We start from the raw sequence: 10,160 nt of genomic DNA on the forward strand, positions 1-10,160 counted from the left end.
AACTTCTGTTTTGCCTTTAGGCAATAGGTAAAATATATTAGTCTTTCTATTCCATGCTATATCATGTGGTTGGATATCCACAGAATTACTTTAACCCATAGAATGGCATGTTTATTGAGTGTTTTTAGCTTTATTCATGGGTGACATGAATATGCCATTAATCTTGGTGGCCATGAACAATATCATGATATGTAGAACTGTGTAATTACTGAAAGTTCAGAGTTGTAGACTATTTATATGAGTACAAAATCTTATTTGGTATGTTATTCTGTTCAACTTTATAATTCTTCTTGCCTATGAAGCAGGATGGTAGTAATGTTATCTGCTGCATGGTTTTGTTTTAGAATTAAATAATAACCCATTTGTTAAGTACATAGAACAGTTTTTGTCTCCTTGTAAGATCTATTCTATTTTAAAAATAAGATTTTGTTCTAAGAGTACATATTGGTAAAAAAAAGTTTCATTCATTTAGTTGGGATTTTTTTGCTCTCCATCTATACAGTTATCCAACACTATGTCCATTTATTAAGTCCATGAGTCTCTCTCTGTCCCTAACATTTATGGTTTCAGTTGGATAAAAATAATGAAAAGTACTTTCAGATGCAAAACCAGATGTGGTTCAAAATACCATGCTTGTTTAAACACTTGGAATGCTAGCATAGGTTTTATGGGTCAGGGGAAGATGCCAATTAGGATTATGAAAGTTCTATAAAATAAAAAGGACACTACCAAGATCTCAAGACAAAAAAAGGTGTGGGGAGGGGGTGCACTCAGGACACTTTACCACGCCAGAGATTTGACCGCAGAACTATTTGACTTTGAAGATTCCTCACTGATGTCCTCTTCCTAGGTGGCTCTAGATTGTGCCACGTTGACAATTAAAATGAGCCATCTGTAGCAGTTTGAATAAGAAATGTCTGACATTGTCTCATGTACTTGAATACTTGTTGGTACTGTTTGACGTAGAGATGGGACTTTTAGAAGGTAGAGTTTTGGTGCGGAAATATTTTACTGCGGCAAGCTTTGAAGGTTTGTAGTCTTAGTCTTGGCACCAAATTCTGTACTTTAATGTTGTGATAAAACACTGAACAAACTCAAATAAAGGATTTACATTTGACTTATATTTCTAATGTGACAAAACCATCGACTAGTGTAAACAGAGAATAGCCTTGTAGGACCCAGAAGATAGTAGAATTCGTAATAGTGAAAATATTAGATACCTGACTCATGAAACATCAGAGGGAACAAGAACTCTATTAGCAACCTGACAAGAAAGAATCTGGTTTCATAATACCTGCATCCCATGTAAAGGTGAATTTAAAAGTAACAGACTAGATTTTTGTTGGAGGAAATTTCAAGAAAGCATAAGGTTGTGTCTGTGGTATGGTTATTATTGATTACTCACAGGAAGAGTAAGAAGTGAGGAAGAAAATGAAAAATGTAAATTTTGGAGAGAAGCATAGCAATAGGAAGCTTAAAGTTATAGTCAAGTCATGCTACAAAGAAGCCATTGTTCTTTAGTTAGTTAGTTTGTTTGTTTTTTGTTTTGCTTTGTTTTTGAGACAAGGTTTCTCTGTGTAACCTTGGATGTCCTGGAATAGCTCTGTAGAACACACTGGCCTCAAACCAATATGATGGTGATACCAGGGCTGTGAGACATCTGCCATGTCACTAGACTGAATCTAGGGAGTGCAATCATTGCAAGAGAAATGTTTTAGACTTTTGAATAGTGCTGAGACTGTTAAAAGCTATGACAAAATTTGAAGTTAGATGAAATTAAATTAATACCATGTAGTTGTCATGGCCCTATGGGAACAAGGGGTGGACTGGGGTAGTTTGAATGTTTTATGTCCCAAGTAGTCACATGTATTTGGACACTTGATTTCTAATTGAGAGCATTACTCAGGTTGCTGGATGGAGTATGTCACTGAGTGAGAAGGTTTCCTCCCCCACCCCCGCTCCTTTTTGTTTGTGGTTAGGATGAGATCGACCACCGCCTACTGCTGCCACCATTCTTTCTCTGAGTTTTGTTGTGCCTTCTCAATCGTAATGGACTCGATCCCTCTGAAATAGTAAATCAACGTAAACTCTTTCTTCCTTAAGTTGACTTGGCAGAGTACCTTATCGTAGCAACAGAATGTCCTATCACAAGTTCCATGGCACCACAATTTTCCTAAAACTGAAATCCCATTGGACATTTTTGTCTTCATTGATTATTGCACTATGTTATTTTTGTAACTCCATCACTGGGATTTCTCCACTATTTTATCCTTCTAAGTATGAGCATATCAGCAGTCTTCAGGCTGAAATACCATTTTCTTTACTATTATTTTACTTGGAGTTCACCAAAGTAAAATAATAAATAAGTGATTGAGTAGATAAACATTGGGTATTTGCTAGATGCAGATACTTCAGAGAGACTTTTAATGACTGATTGGTTGTGGGATTCTGGATGCTGAACATGTCATGATCTGCTGTCTGCACACTGAACAACAAAGCTGAGACATAAATACAGGTCTGAGGGCAGAAGAAATACAATGTCCTAGTTCAGTAGTGAGGCAGAAAAATAGAGGAAGTTCTCTCCAACTCCATGTATTCAGGTCTTTGGAGAGGAAGACGGGCAGGGTGAGGACCATATACATTGGAGATGTTGGTCCACTTTACCAAGTTTAGAGAGGACAGAGCTAATGAACTATGAATCCTTCCATAGACACATCCTGAGATAGCATTTTATGTAGACATCTCTTGGTCTACTCAAATTGGTGTAAAATTAACCATCATTTTGCCAATCTTTCAGGTGTCTTATAAACCAGAAGTTTATACATAGATGCAAAAGTTTATATTTTTATATTTTTCATGAATATTTAAACACCTAACCATTACTATATATGTCCTTTTTCCCGGTACCTTAAATGTGCCCCTCACAACAGGCTATACCTCTCCACCCTTGAGTCTCCAGTTCCATCTCTCCTTATAATACTCAAGCTGCTCCACCTCTCTTTATCTTCCATATGTCCACAACATATTTGCACATTGTAGTGGCTCCCATTGCAGACTGGCCAGGAGCTGGCAGGCCCCTGGGTGACATCCTTCTTCTATGCTTCATAGTGTGGTGACAAGCAGGTGCCTATCCCCACCTGTCCCATGGGCAAGAACATAGTTCTGTGGGTAGCACGGTGGTCCTCAGGTCTCTGTCCTCCTCCTTTGCTTCAGCTGCCTGGATTAGACTTGATTTGATTTTTATGTGTCCTTTGAATAAAAAAGCTTTGGCCACCAAGCCAGGCATCAAGTTAAGCTGAACAGAGGACTGCCATCTGCTCCATCCCTGGCTGATAGAAGAACACCAGCACCAACAAGGTGTCTCTACCCATTGCCAGGGAGGCTTATAACTTTTCTTAAAGTCATAAATTCACTTTACAGTTGAAACATTTACAGGTTATTTTCTTCTTTCCTCACTTCTGCCTCCCCTTCCCCCAAAAAGCATTATAGATAATGCCATATAAGAGAATTCATGCAATACTTTTAAGCCCTGATTTTTTTTTTTTTTTTTTTTTTTTTTTTTTTTTTGTCAATCTCTATTTACTTAGTAGCAGAACAGCTGACCATAGAGGCTTTCTTTGGATTATTGGGTCAGATTTTCTTTCAGATATAATTGAATCATCTTTATCTCTTACTCCAGAAAATGGCAGACCCAGCGTGTGGTAACAGGAATACATCTTGTTGCAACATTATTCATTTCCTATCATTTGTCTTTGCTTGAATAATTTCCAGGCAAAGTCTTCAACAATCAACTATTAAATATTTTTATATTGTTGTTACTGCTAAGAGATTCAGCCAACTATAGCTGAAGCTCAGTGTCCTACTTTTGGCTTTGTTATGGATTCCTGTTAATATCACCTCATCTTTTGTGCGCTTAGCAGAACTGAGAATAAATCATATGGTTATTTAAATATCAATAGGTCAAAATAACACTAAAAGCAGATAAGAAAATGCAGAGGCTACTTTTAAACATTCCTTGCTGTCTTCCAGTTCTGTGGTCCTGATTCATAACTCAACCAATGTTTTCTAGTGCAACAAAGTGTCACTTGCCTACAGTTGAATTTAGTTTTACTTTATACCTTTACTTTGTGTATGTGTGTATCTCTGTGTGTGTTTGTGTGTGTAACACTATCAAAGCATAATAAGAAATCATTTCAGATTAATATTGTTGCTATAGACTATCAGAATAAAACAATATCTTTATTAGAGTTAATTTAATTCCAGATTAAAAGTGCCATTGAATATCATGTGTGACTGTTTAGTCATTACCAAAATTAGTAATAGAAGCAACATTGCAATTCCTGTGGTGTTAAGGCTGCTTCTTTTGTTTTGTTGAATGATGGAAAGTGGGAAAGATAGAATAAGGTACAGGTCAATTTCTAATGGCTTCTAAAGTAGAAGAGTCTATTACAGAGTCGAATACGACACATATATTTTAGAATAGTTTCTTTCATGAAATACGAAGAAAAGAAAACATCACAAGACCTGAAAAACAAAATAGACACATAATCAGAGCTTTTCAGACACACTGAAAACGGGTTGCATGTTTGTATTGATAATAACAAAAAACAGTTTTCAAGAAGGGATACATAGAAAATCACGAGAATAACTACAATCTGATTATCTTTGAAAATAATGATATAATAGTATCCTCAGCAGAACTTACTCACCTATACGCAGTTCCATTTGATGTTGCAAAAACTCAGAATGAGATGAATAACATTCAAAATATTGGGAGTATTACCACATCATATTTTCAATTCTTAATATAAAATTTAAAACTAAAGATTCTGTTGAAGGCTTGAATTTTTTTAGAAATACTTACAAAGCTGTTAAAAGAAGTCTCTTGGTTTCCTTTAAGTGATGCTCAATTTTTGGCTTTGGCTTTAGAAGGGCACTAATGATGTCCATTGGGCAATTTATATTAGTGAATTATGCAAATTAGTTTTCTTCTTTCAATTTCTCTTTCATAAAACATTCAGAGATGGCTTTAACCTTTTTAGTCCATTGCATATAATAAGAAAATACATTCTCCTCTCTACTCTCTACTTTAATACCTATTTCAGAATATACACTGTTACTGACAGTTCTTCCTCAGTATTCATGGATTCTTATTATTGCCACTCATTCATTTTTTTAAATTAAGGACCAATGTGATGTTTCTTCATTTAACAGCAACAATAAAGGCATCTAATAGACAGGGAAAACAAGTCACTGTGTTGCTTGTCTGTACAAACTTTGATTAAAAAGTAGTTTTTATATTCTGTCAATAATGGCACTCTGATTCCTCCTTTTCCAAAAGTTCATGCCTGACACGTTAAGTTAATTTATAAAATACAAGTTCCAACCTCTTTTTAAAATGTAATACCTAATACAAAATCCAATTACAGCTTTCTTTATCCTTAAACTGTAAAGTGATTTTTATACTGAATATAAATTAGTTTTACATATTTCTTGTAACTTATCCCCACCCTCACCCCCTTTTTTGAGAGCTGAAAATTATGATTAGGGATTTGTCAATAGTTCCTTCATTATGTATTGAAAGACAGATTCTATTGCTACAGCTTTTGTGTGCCCATAAAACTAGGTACCATGAAGAAATAATTAGAGTTAAGTTTCTGCCTCTAATTATGTAGATGATCAATGCTTGGCTGATTACTATGAACCTGACAAAAATTGATTCTTAGCACCCATTACTACATGGTCCATGCTACTATGGGGACTTTATCACTGTGGTCACATTACATATGCATAAAAATTTGACACATGGAATATTTTCACTATAAGTGATAAAGTTGCAGATTCTCTTCTGTTTACATTTTCTTTCACTTTTATCTGTTTTTTATATTCACCTTAGACATTTAAAAAAACATTATTATTTACTAAAATTTATTTCACTTTCTATCCCTGATGTAGCCCCCTCCCTCATCTCCTCCCAGTCCTTCTCATCCTCTCTCTTTCCTCTTCTGTCCCTCCCCTAATCCACTGATAGCGGAGGTCCTCCTCCCTTACTATCTGATGCTAGCCTATCAGTTGACTTTTATTCTTATTGGAAGCCATTCCTGTGAAAATTGAGTTTGAATTTAATTGAGATAAGATAAAACTCAGTTTACTATCCCATTTGTGAATAACTAAATAGATATTTCTTCATGAAAAGACTTTCAGAAATGAATTTTCTGTCACTGTATTGGCATGTTCAAGATGATGACACAGATACTTAGCTATTTGTATGTCAGCTAGCTAACTCACAACACTAATTTAATAGTATTATTTATTATAAGAAAGCTCAAAATAAATTCTTTTGTAAGAGTTGCTGTGGCCAGAGAGTCTCTTCACAGCAGAATAGTAACTAAGACACTAGAATGAAACAAAATAACCAGAAAAAAAGAAAAAGAATCAAATAAAAAGAACACAGAAACACATAGATACAGATACATACATGTTCTAACTCACAGAACACTCCCTCCAAAAAAAAACCCTCAAACCCTGAAATCACTCTTCTATCATTTATCTATCTATCTATCTATCTATCTATCTATCTATCTATCTATCTATCTATCTCTACAAGAAGTGTAAAGGTTAAAAAACTGCACTAATAAAGAATTATGACACCAAGAATGCTTTGAGTTTATTTTGTTCTGGACACCTACTGCTGGGCAAGGAGCAGTACTTAACAGTGCTTTGTAGAATCCCCTGCCTGCCAGTTCCACCTGGGGCATAGGCAGCACAGATGAGAGATGCACACTGTCCCCTGAGAACCATCATTTGGTCCATGGCTCTGTCTGCCTTCCTGAGGAAGCTGGCCATTCCCTAGGAACATACAGGTTAGAAGTTCCCTGCTAGCAGTGAACTGTACTTTCTCCACTGAGTTCCATCATCAGGCCTATGGCTCTGCCTGCCCACTCATGGAGGCCTGCAGGTATCAGAAACAGCCAACAACAGGGATAACCAGGTGGCTAAAGGCCAAATTAAGAACACAATCAACAAGAGCCAGGGCAATATGGCCCCACCAGAGCTCAGCTATCCTACTCCAGCAAGCCCCGGATACTCTAACTCATCCAAAGCACAAACAGATTACCTTAAATCCAATCTTACAAAGATGATAGAGACCTTTGAAGATGAAAGGGATAAATACTTTAAGAAATACAGGAAAATATAATCAAATAGGTGAAGGAAATAAGTAAAATTGTTCAAGACTTGAAAGTACAAAGAGAAGCAAAAAAGAAAACACAAAAATGAAGGAATCCTGGAGATGGAAAACCAAGGGAAGAGAGCAAGAACTACAAACACGAACACCACCATCAGAATACAAGAGATGGAAGAAAGAATCTCAGGTGTAGAAGATACAATTGAAGAAACACTACATAGGCCAAATAAAATGTTAAATCTAAAAGTTTCTGACACAAAACATCTAGAAAATCTGGACACTATGAAAATACCAAACCTGAGATTTTAGAAATAAAAGAAGACTCCCAGTTGTAATGACCAGAAAATGTTTTCAACAAAATCATAGTAGAATAATTTCGCAACCTAAGGAAAGAAAATCCTCCCATCATATATTAATCAAAATACTAAATGTACAGATCAAAGAAAGAATATTAAAAGAAAAAAAGCCACATAACATATAAAGACAGACCTATCATAATTACAGCTAACTACTCAACAGAGACTCTAAAAGCCAGAAGGACTGATGCAGATGTCTGCACACTCTGAAACACCACACATGTCAGCCCAGACTACCACATCTAGCAAAACTTTTACTCACAATAGATGGAAAAAACAAGATATTCCAAGAAAAGCCAAATTTAAAAATATCAATTTACAAACCCAACCCTACGGAAGATAATAGAAGAAAATACACCAATCCAAGGATGGTAACTACATTCAAGAAAACACAAGAAATAAATCACTCCACTGCAGCAAGACCAAACACACACACACACACACACACACACACACACACACACACACACCAAATACCAACATCAAAATAACAGAAACTAATAATCAGTAGTCATTAATATCTCTCAACATCAATGGAGTCAATTTCCCAATAAAAGGACACAGGCTTACAGAATGAATGTGAAGAGAGGATCCATCATTCTGTTACACACAATAAACAAACCTCAGTAACAAAGATAGACATTAACAGAGTAAAAGGGTTTCCAAGCAAATGGACCAAAGAAGCAAGCTGGTTTAGCCATTCTAATATTTAAAAAAAATAAACTTTCAGCCAAAATTAATAAAAAGACACCAAGGGTACACTTCATACTTATCAAAGGAAAATTCCACCAAGATTATGTGTCAGTTCTGAATATCTATGTCCCAAATGCAAGGGCATCCACATTTGTAAAAGAAACACTATTGAAGTTTGAATCACATACTGAAAACCACACACTAATAATGGGAGACTTCAACATTCCACTCTCAACACTGAACAAATCACTGAGACAGAAACTAAATGGGGAAACACTGAAACTAACAGATGTAATAAATCACATGGACCTAATAGGTATTTACAGAACATTTCACCCAAACTCAAACATGCTGTTCTTCTCAGCACAGCATGGAATCTTCTGCAAAATTGACAGCATAGTTGGCCCCAAAGCTAGCCTCAACAGATTAAAAAAAAAAAAAATTAAAAAAAAAGCCAAAGACAAAAAAAATCCTTGTATCTGATCAAATAATAGACAGGACTTCAACAACAACAGAAACAGCAGAAAGCCTACAATTTCATAGAAACTGAACAACTCTCTACGCAATGATCACTGGATCTGGGAAGAAACACAGCAATTAAAGGCCTTCTAGAATTCAATGAAAATGAAGACACAGAAGGGGCCAAGATGGCGGCACCAGGAGAACACCATGTCTGAGAAGCGGGACAACACACTCCATGCAGCGACCAGGAGACTGAACTCTGGGCCCTAAAACAACAGCAATCGATCGTGTTTCCCAGGGGAGGGGAGGCTCCCACAGCATGGGAATCGGTTGGGTCCACTCTCGGCTGCCCAGCCAGAACCCGGAAGAGAACCCGGCAACGCGGGCTTTGGGTCTCCAGGCTGGTGCCGCAAGCCTGCTTGTCCCGATCACTTTCCCAGGCTGATTGGTGGGCACAAGAGGGCCTACGGCTGGGAGTCCCAGTCGCAAAAAATCCCGCAGGGAAGGAAAGTTGCCAGACTGCTCACCGGTCACCCAGTCTTTCCCTGGAAGGTCTCTCCGACCACGGGTACCTGCCACCATCACAATTGAGCTTCCGCTGTGCATGGATTACAGCTGCGCGCCCAGCTCAAAATCCCTACTCCCTCTTCGGAGGAGGCAGGAGGCAGCCAGCAGAATCTGCCACAGACCACATTGTCTGTACACCAACGCGAGATCGGGGCTGAGAAAACCCAATCCTTTCCGGCACTCCCCCAAATGCCGCCATCACCCTGCCACCGCCATCACCCTGCCGCAGCGGAGTAGAAGGATAAAGAGGCACACAGCGGCTTCACAGTGCCGGAACTCCAGTGCTGCTGGCTGCTCCTAGCAAACAAACTACAGCTCGGGATCTGGGACTGTGGTCATTCTACACGTCCTGAGATTATCCTGGGTCCAGCGCAATAAGGTCTAGCACCAAGTCCTATCACCGGCGCCCCCTGCTCCCCCCTCCCCAGGAGAAACGCCACAGGCTCAGGGCTCAGGATCCCACTGAGAAGCCCCAACCCCTGCTGGCACTCCCCTGAGAGCACCTCCATAAGCTTGCCCTAGCAGAGGAGAAGGTCAGAGGGGAAGGACAGAGAAGCAGCCTGCCAAGGACACAGCACCCTCTCTCCAGCGTCCCCTAGCAGAGAAACCCAAACTCTGGATCTGAGGACACTCAACCCTACCCGGTACTCTCTTGGGATCAGCAAACATAGATTCTACCACTAGGCTGCTTCTGGCAGAGAGATCTGGGCCCGGGATCTGGGATTGAGTACACTCACCCTAACTCTTTCCCGCACCACCCAGGGACCAGTCAACATAACCCCTCCTGGCAGAAGGAAAGGACAAAGAGGCAGCACACAGGAAAGGTGGACACCGAGTCCTGTGGCCACAGTGTCACAGAGCTGACTGTTAGCCTACCCGTGCACTTCTGCAGCAGG

At 38.6% G+C, this 10,160-nt stretch overlaps 1 non-coding gene across 1 annotated transcript; it reads right to left on the reverse strand.

Annotated features, from left to right (window-relative positions):
• Positions 1 to 3,240: 3,240 nt before the first annotated feature.
• On the reverse strand, positions 3,241 to 3,382 carry LOC129684643 (small nucleolar RNA SNORA48). Its single transcript, XR_008721373.1, has one exon. It is a non-coding gene; the product is annotated as a small nucleolar RNA SNORA48 (small nucleolar RNA).
• Between the last annotated feature and the right edge of the window lie 6,778 nt (positions 3,383 to 10,160).

This window comes from Psammomys obesus, unplaced genomic scaffold (genome assembly GCF_907164565.1).
Source record: "Psammomys obesus unplaced genomic scaffold, mPsaObe1.curated_primary_1811, whole genome shotgun sequence".
Lineage (NCBI taxonomy): Eukaryota > Metazoa > Chordata > Mammalia > Rodentia > Muridae > Psammomys > Psammomys obesus.